Below are 21,003 nucleotides of genomic sequence, written 5' to 3' on the forward strand. Positions count from 1 at the left end.
CAATACTCTACTTGAGATAGTCTTAAGCTTACGGTTTCCTTTGTTCTTTCTTTTGGCATCACTCTTGTTCCTTTGTTCTTTTTTTGGGATTTGTCTTTTTTGTCTGCTGTGCACTATTGTAAATAATATAGAAGTATATAAATGATTTTTTATTTATGTTGTGTAAATATTTTTAGAAAAGTCACTGAAGTTTCAAAGCTTATATGCTAAACTCCTCTCAAAATCCGGTACCACAGATTTTACAAAAAAACAATATGAAGTAGACATGAAGGTCATAGTTTTCCCAACTCTATAAACACCCTTTTTCTTTTTCTTTTTTCTTGGAAATAATCTTTGTATGTTTATGCAATAAATATTATTTAAACATGATTGGCTGGAATATTCATGTTTCTAAAATATGTCTCTGTGTTATTAGAAATAACTAAGCTGATACTGAATCAAGTTGACTTCAGTGCTGATGCCCTGCTTTTACTAAAGTGGCTTTATTATCATGTCCTGTGGGCTGCTGATCGTTGGCAACTGTGTTTGTTTTTGCTGTCAGTGCTGTCTCCATCTCTGTTGTTCATTGTACTCTTTGCTGCTGCTCTGAATAGTGTTATTTGCATGCTGCACCCTGTTTCCTGGTTATCAGTCAACACTCCATTCACTGACTCCTGCAGGAAAAAGCCCAGCAAATAAAAAACAGCCAAAGAAGCACAGCAAGCAAAGACTTCAAGGTGTTTCCTCTCCATGAGGTTCCTCTCCCAGACAGTTTGCCAAATATTGCTATTAGTGTGAGAAACAAAGCCTTTCAAAACTTCAAATCAGTTGAAACAATTACTTCTTAGAATGATTGACTCTTTTGAATCGGTCGGATCTGGTGACCCCTGCTGGTCAGAACAGTGTGAATGCTGAGGAAAACTCAGCTAGGACATAACCATGTTGTTGTAATTTTTTACCTATCTGAAATAGGTCATACTATTGATATTGCCATGAGAAGTTAATATGCTAGAGATCCTTGCTCTTTTAAGGACATATATTTAATACATGTGTGGTGTAAGAACAAAAACAAAATGTTTAAAATATGCTATCTGGGTGTCTGAAGGCGCAAAAAGCAGAGGAACGGACAAAACCGATTCAACTGACTGAGTCAATTACTGAGTCAATTTATGCTGGAACAGTTCCGATTGATTTGAACTTGATTCACTAAAAAGAGATTTATTTTCTAATTTCAGCATCACTAGTATGGGTAAAATTGAGCTTTTTAAAACCTGAAACATTCTAATTCAATTCTCTAATTAGATTTAGATTAGAACTTTGGAGCAGTTTCATGAATCATTATTCAGCCATTGTTAGCTAACTATGGTCGCAAGTTCCACTGAACTCTATTGTTAACGACAGAACTTGCAACCATAATTGCTCCTCACATCTCAATAATCACAAATAATTTGATTTACTGTAGATCAGGATTTCGGGTTGGGTTTGCAAATCATTTGATTCAGATAGGGACTTTGGAGTGTGGTTCGCCCCCTACTGAGCATGATTTTGTGATTGTTTATTATTTGGTCCTTGCTCCCTCCTGAAGCAGTGTTGTCCATTGTATTTTTAATTAATTTCAATGGTGATCAGGTGTTATTCTTATTATGACCTGTAGATGGCAACTGTGTATAGCTAACATACAGTAAACGTGCTTAAAGAAGTAAAGGGAATACAGACCTATAAGGAAGAGCTTGGTAAAATTGTTAGTTTATTAGGTAAGATCCTAAATCCTTAGCTTTGTTAACACAGTGTCCAATCAGCAGTCTCTGTATATGTGTGTAAAAGCTTTGATGTATTTTAGGTTGGATGAAGGTGAAGTCCACCATGCCGCCACTATACCGTGAATGAAAGTGATGACAGCAGAAAGGTGTAAATATGAATACGAAGATATTGGTCATATCGATTATTATCAGTCAATCTATAATAGGTCTGAAAAGGTCTGCCTTGAAGACCTACAGGAAATAAAACAATGTAATATGTGTTTGATTGAGTGTTTATTATAATATAAACAGGCAAACGGAGGCAGATGTTTTATTTAATTCATTATATTGGTTCATCAGTGGTTCCTTAAGGAACTTATTTATTATCATTTATTTTACACAGTCATATGGTTAGTTTTATTATATTATCAGTATAATATACACTGAAGAAATATATTACTCTGTAATCAGGGCGGATTACGGTGGTCAGGGGCCCCTAGGCTGCTCTTTGTGTGAGGCCCCTCTTAATGCTTTACTGCAGAAATTTGTTTAGTGCCATACATTGTCCACACGCAAATAGTAAGTTGAACTGGCATACACGTACACACACACACACACACACACACACACACACACTGAGACAACCAGTCCTACAGTGTTTCCTCTACATTCCCAGTGTCCCCACAGGATTTTGTGAGACTGAGATGGGTGCACATTGGTTCCTCTAGATGATTCTGCAGGTATAAGAAAATTTTGTTCATTTTAAGTTTACATGCATAAATCTGGTGCATTCTGAGAGCAGAATCAAGTGACTAGACCAATGAAGAAATATTTGCTCTTTTACACATAAAATAACATAACTATAAAAAGCATAGATGTGAATGTGATGGTAGGGAACAATTTACACTATATAAATTTTTAAAAAAGCTACAAATGTCATTCAAGAGCAGGGAGTGATTTTTCATCTCATCTTTTGTTGTTTGTTTATCATTTATGCCGGCACTTAACAGTGGTGTAATGTAATGAGGTAAAAATACTTTGTTACAGTACTTTTGTATTTTTGGGAGTATCTTTACTTTACATGAGTTTTTATATTTCATACAAATTTACTTTTACTCCACTACATTTCCTAATCAAACTGTATACTTTTTACTCCGATAAATTTATATAAAACATACTTTATTAAAACATACTTTATTATTATATATTAAAACATACTTTTACTCAAGTAATATTCTAAATGGTGACTTCAACTTCCAACAAAGTGATTTTCTGGTAAGATATCTGTATTTTTAACTTGAGCATGACTGTCAGGTACATTATTCACCCACTGCACTTAACTTAAGACACGAGATGATACAATAAGTGGAAACAATAAGTGTTCTCTCTATATTAAAAGTGCAAATAGAGGCAAATGTTTTTCAAGCACGATGCAGTGCTATAGAAAACGAGACAACCTATTATATCCTACATATTAATAACAGCCTAGATATGTTATGTAGACTAATTTGCGCACATTGAGTCGCAAAACGTTTTAAAAACGTGTGCGCGTTTTACTTTCGGTTTCGATTTAACAATCGCGCAAACTCTCTGCGGTGCTGAGCATTTATTATACAATACAAGACATTCATTTTGTCAGACGCTCTGCAACGAATGCTGCTGTGATGTTTCTTATGGGCAAGTGAGGGTCATTTTGTTCGCGCTGAAGTAAATTTAAAATAATAAACAAAAATAGTCCGGCCAACCCTAGGCTGCAGCCTATAAGCCTGTGCATTAATCAGCGCCTGTATGTGATAGATCATTATTATACAGACAAAAACTGGACTCTCAGAAGCTATGTTTCCATCACCTTATTTTAATGCATTTTTGAAGTAGGCATGAATCGGCAAATTTTTAATAAAAATCCCTTATTTCGCAAAAAAAAAAAAAAAAAAAAAAAAAAAAAAAAAAAAAAAAAAAAACGTTTTAAGGGCCGTACACACCGGGACGAATATCGGCGCGCGTTATTCGCCAGCGTTTTTCAACGCGTTTTTTGTGTTCACACCCAAGCGATTTTCGCTGACGATGAGCCGAGTGAACATGCAAATTCATTCCCTGACATTAGATGGCGCTTAATGTAAAACAGAAATACTAGAAATACTAGGTCTCTTTTATCAAGATTTTTGTCAATCGCCTGTCGCGTTTGTGTTCCGACACCAACGAGACCAGCAACTCTACATTCATCTTGCCTTGCATCTTCTTCGTCTTATTTCTTCCCGGCAGTGTAGACGCTACTTGGCGTATATCTTCTTCGCCGTTACGTACATACACTCATCAAAAAACTCCATTCTCATTGGTCGTATAAGTTGTGTTTTACTGTAACTTCACAAGATCCACACACGTGTGCAAAAGCGCCATTCTCATTGGTCGTATAGTTTTTTGACGCGGTGCGTCAAACCAAAAAAACGAACCCGAGGCGTTTTTTTAAAAAATGACGCTTTTACGCGTGGCGTTTTTTCGCGTCGGTGTGCACACTCACATTGGCGCCCTTTGTTTAGTCACGAGGCGTTAAACGTCGGCGAATATCGCGCGCGAAATTCGTCCCGGTGTCAACAGACCTTTACGCTTGCTTGAGGTGGCTTTTGAGGTGACTTGTGCGATAAGGGGTTGATGGGAATAATGGGAGATGGAAATGCATTTTGCGAATAAATTCCTCCAAGGGCATCAAAACAGTCATGTGACTTTACGCCATGGGACTGCAAAACCTGACTAACCAGTGGGCCGATCTCATTCCACAACATCTGAAATGTTGTTATGGTCATTCGGAAATGCACGAGCAAAGTCTGTCATTAAAGTATTCCTATATAATTGCCTCCCAGAAATGTCTTACACAGCTGTGTTCCCAAACAGCAGCATCCACCTCCGAAAGCAATGACCGCATTCACTGTGTTTCGTCTACTCACTCTGAGGTGCGAGTAATTTACTATATATGAAAATTATTATATTCTCCTACATTTCTAAGTTATTTATAGTGCCAGTTTATCAGGAAGTGGCGATTTTGTTTTCTTTGACTCGTTGGATGGAAACAGTGCTTGTTCGCAAATGTTTTATGCGATATTCCAGTTAAATTCGCAACTTTGGATGGAAACCCAGCTTGACAGATGAAATGATAGAAACACACAACATAAATTAGAAATAAATTATCTTACTGATTTATGTGTTTCTGTCGTAGAACGTTGGGTCATGAAACACAACAATTGCTACTCTCATCTTGCTCAGTGTAGATAATTACAAAAAAAGGAGAGAGTAACATCACTCACATTCACCACTGAGCAGTTTTTGTGTGTGACGAACAAAGAGCTGCAGATAATTACAAAAAAGGAGAGAGTCACATCACTCACATTCACCACTGAACACAACAATGAATACGATGATGATGATGATGATGATGATGATGATGATGAACATTGTGAAGAGTTACTGATGATGACTGGAACAGATGGACGAGCTGGAAATACTGGTTTACAAAGTTTGAAGTCAGCTGTAGATTGTATTGTTTACATGTGCACATTATAACATCGAGAACAGCAGCAGAAGCACAAAATTAAAAACGGACCAATATGAACAATCAGATGAGAGCCAAACATTTAGAGTGAGTTGCACTATCACGGCTTAACCTATTATTGTAATCCAAAACTGTGATAAAAACTTTCATCTCGTCCACCATGATTTGCTATTGTAATTTAAAAACAATAATGTTAACATTCAATTTCTCTTCTTCTTCTTCTTCTTCTTCTTCTTCTTCTTATTATTATTTTAGAAATGACCACATTGAACAAGCACATAACCCAAAACACAGGCTATTCACACTGAATATTCCAGGCTATTTGATACATTAAAAACATAAACAATCTATTGGACTGGGTATGAGTTTCTTCTTCAGAGGACAAGTCTTCAGTGTCACCAAATGAGTCTTCATCTAGGAGAGCTGGATTTACATCCACAACTCCAGATTGACCCTGTGCCACATATAACATATATATATATATATATATATATATATATATATATATATATATATATATATATATATATATATATATATATATGGACTTGGATATTTCTATTTTTTTTACTAGTAATAGATTTCAAGGTCAAGGTAACCTAACCTTAACATTCAGATATTTCCAGTTATCTTTCTTGCATGCACCAAATATACAAAAGCAGCCATGTTGAGTTGTGACAGTAAATATGTTTCTATAGGTTTCTATATGGGTCATTTTTGACCCAAGTGTGTAAAATTTATGTATAAATACCTATTTGTTTATAAAGTAAGAAAGGACCAAAAAAAAAAAACATAATGATTTGTGTGGAAATCAAAAACAGGATATTTAACAAATATCCAAAATAATAAATGATAAAATGCATTTCTATCATTTCAGCGATTCAACAAAGAAACCCTCAACCATGATTGAAAAAATACGCATTTGTGATGATCAAAAACAAGTTAATTGAAGAATGCTTGAGCATTTCCCTGTTCAGTGATTGACTTCAGCCCTCACCCTGTCACCATCTGGTAATGTTTTGGATCTCTCTGTGTTTACTGGAAATCAAGTGGATGACGCAGTGGGCTACTGTGATGAATTGACTGACAAAAGTGAGCTCTATCCAACACCAGGTTTTTTTTTTTTGTTGTTGTTGTTGTTGTTGTTTGTTTATTGCACAATTCATTTATTCATCACTATTGTAGATATTTATCTCTCCCATTCTGATTACCTTAATAAATATCTACTTTTGGGTCAGTTTTTTTACCTGTGACCTCCCTATTTTTGTTTTGCTATGCCCTCATACTTCACTCAGGTGGTTCTTGTTCAAGGTTAAAGTAGATGTAACATTAGTCAATAACAGGCAGGTTCACTTCTGTACATCATCAGTATAAATTCCATAGGGGCTACATATTATTAGTTTCACTTTTAACTAGTTAAATAACTGCTTCTCCATCTGAGCAGAAGAACAGAACACTTTTGTGAATCAGAATCTCCATTGTGAAGGGAAAAAGTGGTGAAAATGAAGCAACTCTTTAAAACTGCTGGCAGTGAGCTTGCTTTTTCTCAACAATGGTAAGATCTTTATTTCTTAAGGATTGTTTAAATATAGAAATAGGGCTCGTGATGGGTTATGGTTAGGGTGACAACAGTATAAAAACTAACTTTAAGTCTGTTTGTCTGATGAGTGAATGTGTGAATCAGTGATGTTCTGCTGTTTGTTTGCGTGTTACAATATGAAAATGATGAATAAATGTACATTTGGCTCATGTTTTTTTTTTTCTTCAGGTCTGTCTGTTGTTGGTTCAGATGAAGTGTCAGTGTCAGTGATGGAGGGAGATACAGTCACTCTGATTTATGCTGAAACAAATAAACAAGAAGATATTAAATGGTTTTTCAATTACACTCAAATTGCTGAAATTGTTGGAAATCACACTAAGATCTATATAGATAAACAGGGTGAAGAAAGATTCGGAAATAGACTGAAGGTGAATCAGACTGGATCTCTGACCATCACAAACACATCACAAACACAGACTCTGGACTTTATAAACTACAGTCAACAGGCAGCAGTGAAAAAATCTTCAATGTTACTGTCAATGGTGAGTCATTAATGAATGTTTAAATGCAGTTTTCATATGTTTTTTATTTTATTTTAATTGTTTTTTTATACAATGATTCTCATAATTATTCTCTTTGCATGTATATTAATTCACATATAAAATAAACTATTTCCATCTTCAAGCTGCTAGTTTTATCAGTTTTTTTTTTTTTTCACAAGATAAATAATATGAATATAGTGTCTAATCTTACCATCTCTGATCAGCTGGTAATCTGTTTATGAGGATTTGATATAACATATGAATGTAATAGGTGTTTAGCACAAACCAAAATTCTTTCTGGATCAAAAGTCAAGAAAGAGTTTGTGCAATTTCATTCCTGTTTACAGTTCTTTCATGTTGTGTAGTTTTGTTTTTCCATGAAAGATCGTCCAGCAGCTGTTGGTTTGTGTTTCAGATGTTCCTGCTGCTGAACTACATGAAATTAAGAGAAAGTCAGTGAAAGAGGGACAATCTGTCACTTTAGATCCTGATATAGTAAAAAATCCAAATTATACAATGAAATGGTATTTTAATGACATTCTCATTGCTGAAATCACTGGAGATCAGAGTAAGATCTGTACAGATATTCAGTGTAAACAGAGATTCAGAGACAGACTGAAGCTGGATCATCAGACTGGATCTCTGACCATCACAAAAACCAGAACCACAGACTCTGGAGATTATAAACTACAGATCATCAGCAGCAGATTCAGCATTGTTAGGAATTTCGGGATCACTGCTACTATCGATGGTGAGTATATAATTCAGTCAATGCATGTTCCTTTGAGGATAAAAAACAAACATAAAACATTTAATTATTTCTAAATCAACCCAATAACCTCTGGGTTGTGGACTGTTTAAAAAATGGAGCTTCGACTTTTTGATTGATTTTATTAAAATGAAAATGCATAATATTACTTACATTAATTGCTCTTGTGCTCGCAGTGATGTGATGCTGTTTTAACTGCTGTTCCTAAAACAGATGCTGCCATTTATCAGTTAAATCTGTATCATATAATATGGTTCAAAGATATTGTTAAATACAGGATGGATTATCGGTCATTCTTTAGTAATAATGACTGTCTCTCATGTTGTGTTCCAGTGTCAGGGTTGTCTGGAGGTGCTATAGCAGGAATCATTATTGCTTGTGTTGTGCTGAATGCTGTGTGTAGTGGTTTCAGTTCTCTGTTGTTCCAGCGATATTAATGTAAGTTGTGAATAGTAATCTTTTTATCCTTTATTTTTAACAACACAGAAGCAGATACTTATTTGTTAGACCATGTCAAAACAATCAAAAAACGATCCGTGTAATGCTTTACAATTCAATTTTCAGACAAATGCAAAAATACAAAAACGAAAACAAATGTTATGTTAACATGTTTCTCTCACAGTTTTATTTATATATTAATTTATTTAAAATTATAAATCACAATTTATAACATGAAATAATCTACAACCAATAAGCGATAACAATTCAGCGTGTTGCGTTCATATTCTCATCTGCTTTCCTGTGCTGTACCTAGCATTATATTAATAAATATACAGAGTTTGAGCTTTTTAATTTATACTACTGTCTTCATCCAATAAGCCACGTATTTTCTTTAGGTTTTCAGTGGGGCAAAAAACACTTAACATGCAATTTAGCACAAATTGTTTTCATATTCGGAGCTATTCTTCTTGTATGTAAATCGTAGCCTATATGTTTATTATTAATAAGTTGTGTCCTCCAGTTTCACTGTTTTAGTAGGATAAGCCACGTTAAGTGTATGTGAAACAGTCCCCTTAAAAAAAAAAAAAAAAAGAAAAAGAAAAAAAACAGAAAAACAGTAATAGTTGAAAATTTTAGAAAATTTGATTTTATTTATTCAAGTGATCTTTTCTGGAATCACAATTTAGCAAACATAAAATGTAAAAAAAAAAAAAAAAAAAAAAAAAAAAAGGAGAGAGACAAAGGCCAATTATTCATTTATGAAATTCATGGGGAGGAAAAAATCTTTTTTTTCGTTTTTTTTTTTTTTTTTGCATTTTTGAATTTACACCATATGGTCTAAAATTTGAATTGTGAAGCGTTACACGGGCCAAAAACATAAACAACTCTCAAATGAACTAAATAACAGTTGATATAAAACAATGCAACTTCTGTCAGAGAGTAATACATTTTAAGAATTGTATAAATGGAATTGAAATCATTTATAGGCTACTTCAATTTTATTTTACTGAAGTAAAGGAGATTGTTCAGGAAACACAAATATTTAAGAAATGAACAATAGGAGAACAACTTCAGGTCTCTTGGTCTCTCATTTGTGAATATGTTTTCTTACAGGATAATGATGTGCTAGCCACCTGATCCAAATATTATTGCTTTGAGGAGGAGGAACTGGCTGTTTATCTTAGGTTATTTTGAAAGTAAATGCATCCTAATTTAAGAATGTTTCTGGATCAGCTGTGAATAGCATGGCTTTTGATATGTTGAGCTAAACCAGAACCAATCAGAACCATCATTCTTTAATGAGCTTGAAAATACATTGATTTATTTTGAAGTTGGTGAAACACTTTACTGACAGTAGTTATCATGTTCAGTGCCTTTAACTGGATGTATTAACAATAAATGCTATGTTAAATGTTGATTGCTATTGTTTGGTTCGCCATTTTGTTTTCATCTTTTAAAGTGGTCATATAATGCAATTTAATTTTTTCCTTTCTCTTTGGAGTGTTACAAGCTCTTGGTGAATAAAGAAGATAAGTGAAGTTGCAAAGACTAAAGTCTTAAATCTCCCAGCTGCGCTGTTCTCAAGCCACCGGCCTCCGCTCACTCAAGATGCCCACGGCTCACTTTAGGCCTCCGGCCACGGCTCACTCTATTCACTTCAAAGTATGTTTCGTTGAGAAAGAGAAACTACTTTGTTTTTGCTTTCCAAAATAAGACACAACTAGAAATCATGTTTATATCACGTTTATAATGGGATTTATGTTTATGTCTCGTCACTTCGGCCAGACAGGGCTTCACAGTATGTAAAGAGGCATAACATTTCCGTCACATGCTTGAGGCATTCGGCTAATCACAGCGCGCTGGATAGCTGGCCAATCACAGCACACCTCACTTTTCAGACTAATGAGCTTTGTAAAAATCGACACGTTTCATATAGGAGAAACAATAATGTACAGTTTGTGGAAAATCATGTGCTTTTTTTTTTTTTTTTTCATTACACTGCATAAACACATTTCATTACACCAAATACACAAAATAATGTTCTTTTGAGCAGCATCATAGGACACCTTTAACTTAAAACAGTTATAAAAAAAATTTTGCAATGACACATCATTTAATGTAAAATATAAAAATATATAAAAACAACTTTACAGCAGCTTCTTGAAGTTTCCCTTGTGCATTGTTCAAATTCACTACCCTTTCGTTATGTTCGTGGAGGAAAACATCCACTAAATTAAACTGCTGTAAAAATTTATCAGATACATATTTTTTTCTAATTTTTTTGCATAAATCTATTAATCAACCTCAGCCCTGATCAAAACTACCAAATGTTTAAAAAAAAATCCAAGATTTTAACTCATTAATTACCAAGTTCATAAATGATGTCACTGATTTGGAAAAAAAAAAAAACACACACAAAATGACATATTTTCAATATAAAAAGTGATTGTGGACTGGATTTTTTTTTTTACCTTTTATCACAGTCTTGGGGATGTCAAAGATTAGTAACAACTTTGACTTTGATGCATTGTTAGTTTTTGTGCAGCATTAGATTTTATTTTTTTCTCCCTCATTTGTTGTTCGTGGCTGTTTTTGCTCCATTGACTTCCATTATAACGACATTTTTTGATTGCAAAGCCATGACACCATATAATCATGCATTCTTGATTGTTTGTGGTTTTCCCTTTTGGTAAGAAGTAAAATTTGTTATTTTTACAGTTGATCACTAGGTGAGACCATTAACCCTTTAGATAGGCCTGTGCAAAAAAAGGCTTCGTTTCTGGCTGATATGGAGTTATATGGAGTATAACAGCAAATTATAGTGTTTGTGTGTGTGTGAGATTCTTGATTGTTGGTGGTTTTCCCTGTTGGGAAGAGGTAACATTTGATATTTTTTACAGTTGATCACTAGATGGGACCATTAACCCTTTAGATAGGCCTGTGCAAAAAAAGCTTAGTTTCTGACTTGTATATGAAGCTATATGGAGTATAACAGCATATTATATTGTGTGTGTGTATGTGTGTGTGTGTGTGTGAGAGAGAGAGAGTGTGTGTGAGAGAGACCTTTGCGCTCTTACCTTGATGTATTTGAGAAAATCAAAATGTACACCTCTCTCTCTCAGAACTACATGGAGTAAACAAAAGTGTATTTATGCACCTGCTGCCTTTTAATGGTGGTGATAAGTATAGACCAGGGCAGTGGTTCCCAAACTGGGGTGCGCGCACCAGACTGACCATCGGGGGTGCGCGAGAGAATGTTTGTAATGGCGGGGGAAAAGATTGTCTCTTTATTATTTTTACGTATTTAACTGAGGTAAACTTCACATGCGAAAGTTTTATTAAGAAATAAAATTTCACATTACAAGCTATAAATTACTCATGATTTAATTTCATTTTACAAGCACGTCTGTGTCACAATAGCCCCGCCCTGTTCATATTAGGCGCTAACTGATAATTCGTTCATTTATTTTTTTCACTTACTACATTCATCAAAATGGACACCTGGTTAAAAATGGGCACTTTAAAGAAATCAAGGGACAGGAATGAGCCATCTACATCGGCCTCTTCTGTGGAGATGTGCACCGACCACGGCGCTGAATATAGGCTATTGAAAAACCCGATCAAACAGACTCAGATGATAATGAACGGAGTGAAGAGGCGGGAACAGAGAAACATAACATATAATCAACAAAACGTAGTAATCTTTTGTATTTATAACAGATTTTTTTTATGTTTTTTAATCTACAGTCCATTACCCCGAACTTTGATGATCTGTGTGCATCCATCTCACTAAAAAAAGGTAGTAATCTTTTGTATTTATAACAGATTTTTTTTATGTTTTTTAATCTACAGTGAATATTTGTATTTAGTTATTGCAATTAAAAATGTGAAGTTTAACCAGAGTAAGGTGTTGGGGGGTGCTTGACAGGTGTCAAACACTAGAAAGGGGTGCATGCTGCAAAAAGTTTGGGACCCACTGGACTAAACAAAAGCAAAGTACGTGGATTTAAACACTTGCACGCCATCCTGCTGGTCATTTGATGGTGAGAAGAGCAGCAAGCAACAAGAGAAAGGGCTTGACTTGTACCAAAGTTTTAGAAATGATTATGCAGCTTGACCCCTCAAGCGAGCAGCAGCTTATTTGAAGTTGGTATTGCATTTTGGTTCATAATACATTATGTTCATAAATCTGATGCAAAGTAGATTTTTTTTTTACAGGATTTTAAGGTTTTAAACTGGCTTTACCATTAAGAAAAGACAAGCATTTCACACAAAGGCCATCCATACTTTTCACCATCAAAAGGCAGCAGGTGCATAAACACACTTCTTTTTTTATTGTTTACTCCATGTAGATTTTTTCAGATACATCAAGGTAAGTGCACAAAGGTCTCTCTCACACTCTCTCTTTCTCTCTCTCTCTCTCTCTCTCTCTCTCTCTCTCTCTCTCTCACACACACACACACACACACACACACACACACACACACACACACACACTAAAATTTGTTGTTATACTCCATATTACCCCCTATACAAGCCAGAAACTATGTTTTTTTTTGCACAGGCCTATCTAAAGGGTTAATGGTCCCACCTAGTGATTAACTGTAAAAAAATAACAAATGTTACCTCTTCCCAACAGGGAAAACCACCAACAATCAAGAATCTCACACACACACAAACACTATAATTTGCTGTTATACTCCATATAACTCCATATACAAGCCAGAAACTAAGCCTTTTTTTTGCACAGGCCTATCTAAAGGGTTAATGGTCCCACCTAGTGATCAACTGTAAAAATAACACATTTTACCTCTTACCAAAAGGGAAAACAACAAACAATAAAGAATGCATGGTTATATGGTGTCATGGTCACGAACAACAAATTAGGGAGAAAAAATTAAAAGTCAATGGGGCAAAAACAGCCACGAACAACAAATTAGGGAAAAAAAAAAAAACTAACGCTGCACAAAAACTAACAATGCAGCAAAGCCAAAGTTGCTACTAATCTTTGACATGCCCAAGACTGTGATAAAAGGTAAAAAAAATATCCAGTCCACAATCACTTTTTATTATATTGAAAATATGTCATTTTGTGTGTGTTTTTTTTTCTTCCCAAATCAGTAACATCATTTATGAACTTGGTAATAAAGAGTTAAAATCTTGGATTTTTTTTTAAACATTTGGTAGTAGTTTGATCAGGACTGAGGTTGATTAATAGATTTTATGCAAAAAATTAGAAAAAAAATATTTATCTGATACATTTTTACAGCAGTTTAATTTAGAGGATGTTTTCATCCCGAGCATAACAAAAGGGTAGTGAATTTGCCCACAGTGCATTGTTGAGTTTTTAAAAATTTTCAAAGCATTTTCCCCAAAATATGTGTCAAAATAAGATTTGTCACCAAAAATCATTCCATTAGCTGAAACACAGAGAAAGTTGTGGCCAAAATAAGACTCAACTTTACTCCCTAGTGGACGAAAACGTCCCCAACAACACATATATAAATATTGTAAAATATAAAAATATATAAAAACAACTTTACAGCAGTTTTTTAAAGTTTGAAATACTAATGATCCCATCCACACAGAGACACTTCATACTGTAGTTCAAAACCCATCAAAATCACCATACTTAGGCCCCATCCACACAGAGACACTTTTCGCTGCATATGCATACATTTTGTATAGTACAGGAGTTTCATCCACACAGATCCAGCATTTTGGGAAAGTGAAACCGATATATTTGCATGGACCAATCTGAAAACTCTGTCCTTGTGTTTTCGCGTGGACAGTGAATCCGTATATTTTCTGAAACGATGACATCATCAGCCCACGTCTCGCCCCTAGTCAGACACTGCTATGTCACGTAACAGCAAAAAAATATGAACAAACACTGAACGATTGTCTTTTTATTAACTAACATTAACATAGATTAATAAATGTATTGTTCCATGTTCGTTCATATACCGCACGGAAGGTCTATGCACAGATCAAGTCTTCTTCTACGTTTTTATCTCTGTGGCAGAATTACAGTGCCACATGCTGGTCTGGCATGTACTGTATACTACATCATTTTGTGTTGGTTTAGTGGTTTCGTGTGGATGCAGATATTTCTTGAGACAAGGAAAAAAAAAAGATTGGATAGGGAAAGCTCTGGCTTCATGTGGATGTAGCCTTATATAAAAAAGAAAAATCCATAGAAACTCTTTGCAGTTTCATTCGAGTTTAATGTATAATCAGTTTGAAAAGAAATCTGTTATCTCCACTTATCAGATCATTGTTAACTTATAGGCTATATCCTTATGTAGTGGTTCTCAACCTTTTTTACTCCAAGGCCCCTTTCTCTCCGAATCAATACCGCAAGGCCCCTTGTCTGTTCACAAAAACCTTTGTATTATAGTGTTATAGTTGTGTAATATATGTACATTTATATGACTGATCGTCAGAAATTTCTCAAAAACACGCTTCTTCAGAAAGCATCCATTTTAAAACACTCGCTGTACATTATTTTTGACAACTAGTGAATATGTGTTCTAGCAGAAATATGATGCTTTAGTGATCAGAGCGCTGAGAGCACACATACACGGTTTGTTTGAGCATCAATAAAAATGGACACAAAGTGGTCTTGAATTTGTTCCATTTGTACAAATCTTTCTGACTGTGGATTTACAAACTTTTCAGAGATGGTTTTGCAACCTTTACTAGCCTGATGAGCAACAGTAATTCTTTTTCTGGGTCCTCAGAGACCTCATTTGTTTGTGTCACGATTCACTTCCACAAATATGATCAGACTTTGCTAGAATCCTGCTTTTTTAAACAGGGCACACACTGACACCTGATAGTCATCTCACTGACTGAAAACACATCTGAACAGATGGACAATAATTTTTCATTCAAATTAATAGCTAATCCTAGATATTTACATACTTTTGCAATGCACAGATATGAAACACTGGATCATTTTTCTCAATAAATTATTGACAAAGAAAATATTTTTCTCTTATTTTTTGATTGGGTTCCCGTTGTCAGGACTTGTGCGAAAATCTGATGATGTTTTAGGTCATATTTATGCAGAAATATGTATGCATATATAAAATAACGATATCAGTGTTTTATTTATTTATTTATTTATTTTTTTTGGGTGGGGGGGGCGAGGGGGTAACTATATGAGTTGAATTATAACCATAATGCACAAGGAATTGGAAGGTTGAGCATTCACAAATTCAAAAAGACACAATAAATAAAAATCAACTACATTTGGTTTTTACTCAAAAGTCTTGTACACAGAAAATACAAAGGTATCAGTAAATTTACTTCTTTTAAAGCTACATTGAAAAAAAAAGAAAGAAAATTTCTGTTATTCTCTTATGCTACTGTGTTATAGATCATTATACAGACAAATTGAGATGTTGAGTCCCCCCCTGAGTAATGTTGAGATGTTGAGTCTGGTTGCTGATGAGATTGTTGAGCACACAGCTGTAGGTGTTTTTATGGCCCGAACCTAGAGTACCCCCAAAAAAAACAATTGAGCAATGGACAGCCGCCAGACTAAGAATGCCCTCCCCCCCCAAAAAAAAAAATAAAATAAAATAGCATTGAGTACTGGTGGGGCTAATTTTTTGAGAAGTCAGCTGGTTGGCAGGCCGGAAGATCCTTCGTACTCTGGTGGTAGCGACTTCTACGGTGGAAGGGTAAGCCCTACCAGCTGCTGGTAATGGACTACGTGGTTTGGGGTGCCCGGTTGGGAGGGCTTGAGCCGATGCTCAACGGGAGCTCACAGCATTGGAACGGGGAGCCCTACCGGCCGATGGGGAGGAGCAGCGGGATTGTATAGCCCGACCAGGGGGGCCCGAGTTGCCTCGACTGTAATAGGTCATGGTGTCTGCGTACAGTCCCTACTGGCTGACAGGCCCCTGATAATCAGTGGGCAAAGGGCAAAATGCCTGACCGAGAGGGCCCATGAAGCCTCTGACTGGAGATCAAGACTCAGGACAATGGACTTGTGGGTCCTCTCAGTTTGGCAGATAAAAAGGCTTTGGGCTGACCGACAAGGAGGACTCTTGCGACAACCGACAGGAGATCAGAACTCACGGCATCGGATGGATGAGACTCGCTTGCCGGTGGCAAGTATAGAAACCCAACTGGGGAACTCTCGCCGACATCTGATGGGAGCACACGCATCAGACTCGCCAGGCAGGGAAAGAGAAAAGGAAAACCCGACTGGGAGGGCTCTCGCGGCACCTGATGGGGTATCATGCTCAGAACATCAAAAGGGTAAGCCTCGTCAGGAGAAGAAAAATCCAGGCTAACTTGCCGGGTGGCTTTTGCCGACTTCCGACGGGAGCTCAATATTCACAGCATCGAATAGGTAAGCCTCGCCAACCGTAAGATCCGACGGGAGCTCAATATTCACAGCATCAAATGGGTAAGCCTTGCCAACCGTAAGACAGAAGGTAAAGTTGTTTGGCCAGGAGGCTCTCGCCGACATCCGACAGGAGCACACCACATCGAACGGGTAAGCCTTGCTGACTGTAGAATGGAACTGGTAAGATTGTTTAGCCAGGAGGCTCTCGCCGGCGTCCAACAGGAGTTCAATACTCACTGCACAGACTGGTAAGCAACTCTGTTAGTTGAAAGAAAAACATTCACTCGACCTGGAAAGCTATTGCAGCATCTGACGAGAGTTTGATACTCACTGCAATGGATGGGTAAACTTAGCCGGGAGTTAGACAGAAAAGGTAAGGTATGCTTGACCAGGAGGCTCTTGTGGCATCTGACAGGAATTCAATACTCACTGCATCAGATGGGTGAGCCTCATCGGTAGTTGAAAGAGAAATATTTGCTCTTGTGGCACCTGACGGGGAGTTCAATACTCAGAATAATTTGAGCTGTAATTGTTTAACAAATCCAATAAGATGCTTCCGATAACATCGGAAATCGTGACGTGGTTGCATAGGCATAGCTTTGAAAGCTGAGGTGATGTCGACATTTGCCAGCCAAGTGCTAAGACTTATTTTTTTTCCTCTCTTCATATTGATTGCATGATCGATGTCCTACAGTTGAGAGAGAGAATTCATCAAGAGCGATTGAGGTGATTATGCTTGAAACAGTGAGTTATGTGGAGCTGACAGATCGATAAGGAGTTTCTTACCCCAGAATTTTCAGACTAGCCACTCCAATGGGCTCATGCAAAACTGAGAAGGCAGGGCATCAAAAGGGCTGATCATGAACCCTTGTTTAATTCACACCGCCTATGGGGAAAAGCTGAACAGATTTTCATTGAAATGGCATGATAAACTCATAAATGGCAACTTTTGATGACATTCGAGGATTTATGATTGCTGTAGCATTTCTGTCATAAAGAATTGTCCAGTAATAAAGATTATGTACATTTGAATTAAATGTTTAGCCAAACGAGGATTAGATTGCATAGTGACATGAAGAAACAATTGTTCGGGACGTTGGTGCCCTTGAAGGCGTTATAAAATGCGCATGTACATTATATTGTTTAAAACAAAATGTGTTAAGTTTTGTTCAGTAGGACAGTATCGTTGATTGCTTTTCATATTTCATTTAAACCAATCACCACGGCCTCATTGCTATTATATATGTATTTTAGGTCATTTTAAAGGCTATCGTTTGATTAGGTCAATATATTTTTTTTTCTTTGGCAACTTTTAAAAGTAACTAGATGATAAAAAGATTTTTCTCTTAATCACACGAAGAAGAAAGCATTGAAAAGCTAGCTGATGCAGCACATTGGCTAGAGACTTGGAGAAAGGTGCCTAGTAATACTCATGTCACATGTGAATTAGGTTGCTAGTTGCACTTGTTGATTGTTTGATTGTTTCCTTTGTGATAAACCTTATGTGCTTATAATCGTTAATCATTTAGGTACATAGCTGAATTCATTTTCTCACAAATCAATCTTTTTCATCAATTTATCTGAGTGAAGTGTAATTTAAAATACGGGAAAAATGCTAGCGGAAATTAATAAAATCTGATACATTTATTTGTATTCTACGCCGCTGCGACATGGCTAAAAATAACATCAAGATTCTTTTGTGTCACGACGTCGATTAACAACTTTCAGCAACCAACGACACCTTTTAGCGACTTTACCTAAAAATTTATTTGCAACACGGCCTGTGCTGCTAGCGCAATAGCTTGAGGCCTGGCTGCATATGACGTTGCGGCACTTAAGGAGAACCGGGTCTTGTGCGCCTCAGGGCAATGGAGGTGTTGAGCGAGGCGAGTTCAGGGCCTTGCAAGCTTGCTTGATATTTTGGCCGCCCTGCTGTTGTGGATTTAGAAGTTAGGTTTGGCTGATTTCAGGGAGACGAATAACATAGTTCATACAGATCCGCTTTGTTTACCTTTCGAGAGGATGGAGCATCAGAATTACTCAGCGTTTGCCACATGCTTAAATACTATCAACTTCCCGATTGGAGTAACTGTAGGCAGAGCAGAAAGATAAGAGGATGCGGGGGGAAAAATTGGAAGTGACTCCGGTAGAGGCAAGGTTAAGCCTCAGCGTCATGGAGAGCATGTGGCTGGTCGGGCAGACAGCAGCGGCTGCAATGAAGCCTGGCGCTCGGCGGCGGTGTTTGGCAGAGAAGGAACAATCCTTGTCCCAGCAGATTGGCCGGAGAACAAAAAAAAAAAAAAAAAAAAAAAAGAATAAAAAAAAACAGTATAGACCTTGTCGTCTAAATGGGAGAAGCTGAGTCTGACATATAATGGCAAAAGGTGCAAACCAAATGCTGATAAACCATCAATGGATAGAGGTAAGTCAGCTGTATTTATACTGTGGTGTTGATTAACTTGATTGTGCTCCACCGGTGTTGATTAGGCTAAGTATCTGACACGTTCCTCCCGAACCTTGTTAATAAAACATAATTTGTGAGTTACTGATGATGACCTGAACAGGCAGACGAGCTGAAAAACTTGAGAGAATAATCAGAAATACAGGTAAATATGAACAACATTATTTTTTGGTTCTATGTGTTGAGTAAATGTTTAGTGTGATGACGAGCAGTGTCTGTTGTCTCAAACTATAGTGTAATTATCTACTTCCGGTTGGCACCGCAGATGTCAAACATGGTATATCGGTCCTTGGTAGGCTACTTGTACTCTTTTTGTTTGTTTGTCCTGTCTTAAACAATATTTTTCCCGATCAGCTTTACTAGGAACGAACTCCTGGACATCAGTATTAGAACACCAAATAAATTAAATCCCAAATAGAACTGTTGGCCGATCAGATCACACACACGGAGCAACATTATCCGGACTCTTTCATTGCGTGGATTTTTAGCCGAGCATTCATCTGGCGAATCTCTGCTCCCTAGCAAATAAATCAGAAGAACTATGACACAGAAAACCAAAAACTGTTGGCCGATCAGATCACCCACACAGAAGTTATCCGGACTCTTTTATTATCATTCTCAGTGATTTTAATAAAGCTAATCTCACCCCTGAACTGCCTAAATATAGACAGAACATTAAATGCCCCACCAGAGACAGCAATATACTAGACCTCTGCTACACTGTTTTAAAGGATGCATACCACTCTGTCCCCCGAGCAGCACTGGAACTCTCTGATCACTGTTTAGTTCATCTTCTACCAGCCTACAGGCAGAAACAGGGCCGTAGCTGGGACTTGCGGGGCCCCAGTGCAGATTGTACCAGTGGGCCCTGTTTGAAATAGTTTAATTTGTATGTTTGTTTGCGCTATTTACACAATGTTTAAGGTATAGAAACAGAATAATTAAATGTAAAATAGCACCGCATAGTCTTCGCTGTAAAAATTAAATATACAGTCAAACCAAAATTTATTCAGACACCTTCAACATTTCTCACATTATCACAGTTTATTTGCTATAGAAAATGATAATAAAATAGGACAATAACTCAGTTATAACTCAGAGTTAAACTGTCAGAATAAATTCATCTTGATAATGTCAGATAACTTTAAAAGAAAGGTAGCCTATGTATTGGATTACAATCAACCAAAACTTTAGACAATTGTTAGTATGATAATATTTATGCAACTATCAATATTTTGTTGACCAGTTACCAAGCAATGCTTAATTTTGTTCAGTCTGTGGTGTAAAAAGGTTGCATTAGCAATTCAGGAAAAAAAACACATAAGCAAAACATGGTCAGGTCAAAGTGCCTGAATACTTTTTGGTCCCATTTTATTATTATTATTATTATTATTATTATTATTATTATTATTATTATTTTTTATATATATGTTGTTGTTTTTGTTTTTATCAATTTCACTAGTAGTTCACTGTATGAATAATTTTTGGGGATAATATGTCACAGTTCGCTTTATTTTGCTATACTCACTATGTGATAGATCATTATTATGCAGAAAAAAACTGAAGAGCACACTGATCTACATCTTGACTCTCAGAAGCTTATGTTTCCATCACCCTATTTTA

At 36.3% G+C, this 21,003-nt stretch overlaps 1 protein-coding gene and 1 long non-coding RNA gene across 2 annotated transcripts in view; one reads left to right on the forward strand and one right to left on the reverse strand.

Moving 5' to 3' along the window:
• Positions 1-21,003, reverse strand: part of LOC122141471 (SLAM family member 9-like) — a gene marked incomplete at its 5' end in the record, with an annotated part of 137,205 nt that overhangs the window by 88,535 nt on the left and 27,667 nt on the right. The gene's annotated exons all lie outside the window — the stretch shown is intronic.
• Positions 7,281-9,993, forward strand: LOC122141698. Its single transcript, XR_006158016.1, has 4 exons — positions 7,281-7,344; positions 7,760-8,095; positions 8,447-8,551; positions 9,668-9,993. It is a non-coding gene; the product is annotated as an uncharacterized LOC122141698 (long non-coding RNA).

The sequence above is a fragment of the Cyprinus carpio genome, chromosome B22 (assembly GCF_018340385.1).
Source record: "Cyprinus carpio isolate SPL01 chromosome B22, ASM1834038v1, whole genome shotgun sequence".
Classification (NCBI taxonomy): Eukaryota; Metazoa; Chordata; class Actinopteri; order Cypriniformes; family Cyprinidae; genus Cyprinus; species Cyprinus carpio.